Raw genomic sequence first — 5,019 nt, 5'->3', positions numbered from 1 at the left:
AGGAGAAAAGAAATACACGTGAATCAGCTTTGTCTTAAAATAAGAGTTTTTCATCCTACAATGTCCTCTGCAGGATAGCTCATCGGAAGTAAGTCACTGTCTTCAGAAAACAAGGCCCCTTCACCAAATTTAGGGCAATTTTGCCTCTAGAGATAGATGCTTCACTTTAGAGCATATGGACTCCAGGAAACTTGAATCACACAAGTTGGGAGCTAGACCATTCTATTCAGGAGACTGGAGGTTCAGACTTTTGGAGTGCTAGACAAGTCCATCCTCAGGCATTATTTTGACCGGAACAGTCCACTCAAAGTATGGGAAGGTCTTAGACATTCTGATTACTAAACCAGTGAATCAGGCAGTTGGGGTGTAGACCCTCTGAGGGCTAACTGGTTCATTCAGGGAAGGAGGACTCCAACGTCCATACAAGTCCATCTAGGGGACAGAATCTCAGAGCTAGAGAGCCAGATAATTCTATTTACAAGATGGGCCCATTCAACAGAGAAAGGAACAGGAAATCCCATGAAGGGAACTCAGATACTCTGAGGGCCACTTAGTCTTTTCAATGAATAGGGGGCTCAGACCCACCGGAGAAGTTCAATCATGTTACAAAGACAAACATTTTCTGCAGAAAATTCCCATCTCAGTACATTAATCTATAAAGGGACATTAAGGCTGAATGGACTTATTAAACAATCCATCTCATACATACCCTTAGATGGGAAAACCATTCCTGACCCAGGGTAGAGACAAAAACAAAAGACAATCCTTCAGTAATATTGAGAGAAGAGGTGGAAACATGGGCACCCAGGAGTCTAAACTCTAGAGTCATTGATCCACCAACCCTGTCACCATGATACCACGGCTTCTTATAACTGTACCCTAGCCTCTGTCCATTTAATTCTCAAATAATCTGCACTCATGTCCTGAGATGCCCCTCACATTTTCCTACAAACTGCCATTTTGCTTAGACTTGGTTTCTGTTACTTGCAGCCAAAGAACTTTAACAGACGCAATGTCGAGGCCCTAGAAAAGCTGGTCTTCACGATCTCATCCTCCTTCCTGTTGCTGTAAAATGCCTACAACATGTGCCGCTCCATTTGAAGAAACAAAATTCCTCCAATTATGTTTTTGCTCCCAGACATCTGCATGGCATTTCACAGTCCACAAGCATTTCAGAGCTACACTAATTGGGGGTCCTTATACACTTGTGAGGTTAAAAATAAGGAGGACTCTATCACAGTTTTATAGATAAGAAACAGAAGGTCTGAGAGATTAATTAGCTCCTCCCAAGACCTCATCGCTCATATGTGGTGCAACCAGGTATGTTTGAGTTTATTCCTACAGTCATAACCATATCAATCTCTAACTTTGGTGCCCCCAAACTCTGATTTCCCGCCTAACACTGTGTATCTAGGAATCCAAAAATTGGATTCTGGCCCATAGACCTGTTGTGTGAGCTTGAGTAAGTTACTTAACTGCTCTGAATCAGATTCTGCATTTGTGAAAAAGTCCCACAAAAGAGATTTTTGTGCAGCCTGAATAAAATTATATGCAAGAATGTGTATTGCACAACAAATTAATCCACAAATGGAAGACCCTGAGGTCATTCATCCATCACCATCCTGAGATTGGACCAAGTGGATTGCGTTTTCATAAAGGGACACAATCACTCCTGAAATGTCAACGCTTTGTGTTTTCCCTCCAAAGTTCAAAGTAAAAGGCGTTAATTTTCCTGATGTGCCTGAGATAAGTCTTAATCTAATTCTCCCACCCAGGTCTGCCCTGACCATGCTCCCAGGATCATCTTCCTCCCTGGGTAGGACTGAAACATCAACATTTGGAGTCAACAGGTTTGAGGTATGGGCAAATGTCACTATGAAAATGCCACCTAGGGAAGAAAATTAATTCACTGAATCGCTGTCAGCCTATCTGCATGAAATTACCACACTTACCAATTCAAAAAAGACCCCTAAGAGAATGGGACACAGGGTAGATAAGCTTTGACGGAGACAAGGTACAAGAACACTGTCTTACCCCATGTTCAGTACAGAGCAGACAGATAAAGTATTAACATATGACAACGGAAAGTTATAAAGAGTGATACAGAGATAGTATCAATGGAGTCAGGAATAGAAAAATGTTAGTCACTGAAGTCCAAAATTTTAAATAATGTAAAAAACTTGGAAATCTATATGGCATATACAGTAGGATTTAGAAGGCCTTCCTTATTAAAATTAATTTCAAGGTACTATAAAAAAAAAAAAAAGAACACTGTCTCAGTGTTTTTCTCACTAAGGGAGAATAGAATTCCACACAACAGGAAAGCTGAGCAACCAGGAGGACCCAGAAAGGCGTGCAGGGCATGAAAGAAGAGAAGTGGAGAATAAAGAAGGAAAGAGGTTCCTGGTTTGCGAAGGTGTACTGGGAAGAACACTGGACCATTGATCAGATACACTTGACTCGTAAATCCTGACAGTCACTAATTACCAGTGTGCTTATGGGTGGGTTTCTTATATTCAAAAAAAGGAGATAAAGATCTTGCCCCACCTGCATCCCAAGGCTTTTGTAGGGACCTAATGAGCTAATGGAAGAAGGAGTGCTTTGAAAGGAATCCTGATGGTTTGGATGTAGGATGCAGGGAGCAGGAGGTCATTGGATGACTTCCAGGTCTCTGGTTTGAGAAACCAGGTAGATGAGGCAGGATACAATGGAAGAAAAACACATTTGAGGAGAAAGCATTTGGTGTGGGTTGCACTGAGTTTCCTATGCTTCTGAGATATCCAAGTGGAGATGTGCAGTAGGCCATTGGATATACAGAATTACTGAGCCAGATGTTCTCAGGATTTGGACCAAAAATCAGACATTTCATCCCCCCTCTCGGCTGGAGTTGCTCTGACTCTGACAGCTGGTCCCCCAGGTACTCCATTTATTATTACTAAGCCTCCAGGGCCTGAGACCCCTCCATGGGATCCTCTCTCATTCCCTTCCACATAAATCAGCAGGAGAACCATGCTATGTCCCAGGTGATAAATGAAGCCCTTCCCCAAAGAGTTTGGCCCAAGCCCAAAGCAGCAGCTTTCCTGTCGATTTATTGTCTATTTAAATCATTCTTTCCTCCTATGACAAAATGTTAATGACAAAATATAGGTGATCCTCCAAGAGAAGGATAAGCTATATTTTTGCAACTGGAAATTAGAAATGTATTATTAACAATGAACATTAATTATACATTTTAATGCTCACATGGGAGAGGTGAAGGGGGCATAATTTGCAGAGAGTCACAATGTTAGGGGGACCCTGGAACCTAGCAGGATCATTTTATTAAGCACAGATCCTATTTCCTGAACCCATGAATATTTCATTTGGAATATTTACTCCATCCTATTATTCAGCCATGGCTTCTCAGCTAAGCCACAGTTTTAGACAAGTCTTTTCCCTTCACTGATCTTGTTCTTGAGAGAATGACACTTACCCAGAAATGATGTATACTTCTGAAAAAGAGTATCCTGAAAACCAAATTAAACTTTACTTAATGCTCAGGAAAATCTGCATCAGCAGTGGAGGCCCCACTACCACTTAAGGCTGGGAACTGCTCTATGAGAAAAGGTATGAAGTGTTTTCAGTGTTGCTGTCACTTACCCCAGAAGCCTTTCCCATAATCTCATTCCTGGGTCCTAGATTCTCCCACGGTGCCCTGTCCTGACCCCATCAGAGCCCCCACTAAGGTGTCTGAATTGCCTGTCAATAAGACACATGGTCCCCTACAAATGTGCCATATTCTGAATGGAAGGCCGAGCACAGATTTTGAGAAGCTGCACAGCTTGTCAGAACTGAACATTTTAACAAATATGCAGAAATGTAACACAAACAACTAATACCCCTGCCCCATCGGGGCAGATGTGCTTGCTTTTTTTTACGGTTGTATCCGTAGCACGCACATAAGTCCACTCCTTCTACTTTAATGTACTCTATTAAAGGAGATATCTCTCTTCCTTTTACTTACAGAATATAATATCATTCCATCCTCATAACCTCACAGCAAGAAACTTTTCATTACATACACTCTTAATAGAAGTAAACTGACCTTCAGAGAGGCTAAGAAACAATCTCTCCAGGGCACATGCTGGTACATGCTAGAACGGGCTTTGAACTGAAAGCTTCTCCCAAAGCTTATGTGTTTAATCACTATGTATAACACTATTCAAATGTCTCCATCGGGGGTGAACTTGGGAAGGATCATGATAATCCTAATACTAAACAACAGCAACAAGGACCATTTATTGATGGCACATGAAGAGCTTAGCATACATTATCTCATTTAGCTCTCCCAACGATCTTTTAAAGTAGTATAGCTGTCTTCCCTAGTTTACTGATGAGAAAAGTGAGGCTCAGTGAGATCAAACAACTTGCCTAAGCACACACAGTTTGTAAGGGTGGAATCAGAAATAGAGCTCACATCCTTCTGACTCCAAAGCAGGGGACTTTTTGCCTTGGCATCAAAGCAGCAGTCTCTTTATTTAAATATCCAAGAGCAAAATTGCTGGATTCAATCCTTAATTTTTTTGAGGCATCTCCATACTGTTTTCCACAGTGGCCGCACCAACTTACATTCCCACCAACAATGTATGAGGGGTCCCTTTTCTCCACATCCTCGCCAGCACTTGTTATTTCTTGCCTTTTTGATAATAGCCTTTCTAACAGGCATGAAGTGAACATTAATTTGAAAAGATATATACACCACTATGTTCATCAGAGCATTATTTACAATAGCCAAGATCTGGAAACAACCTAAGTGCCCGTCACGGATGAATGGATAAAGATGTGATATATGTATACAATGGCATACTCCTCGGCCATAAAAACAGATGCCATCCTGCCATTTGCAACAATTTGGATGGGTCTAGAGGGTATTATGCTTAGTGAAATAAGTCAGACGGAGAAAGACAAATACCTTATGATTTCACTCATATGTGGAATCTAAAAAACAAACAACATAAATGAACAAAACAAAACAAACAG

The sequence above is a fragment of the Physeter macrocephalus genome, chromosome 14 (genome assembly GCF_002837175.3).
Source record: "Physeter macrocephalus isolate SW-GA chromosome 14, ASM283717v5, whole genome shotgun sequence".
Taxonomy (NCBI): domain Eukaryota; kingdom Metazoa; phylum Chordata; class Mammalia; order Artiodactyla; family Physeteridae; genus Physeter; species Physeter macrocephalus.
The sequence above is the reverse complement of the archived record's forward strand: the minus strand, read 5'-3'. Positions refer to the sequence as shown.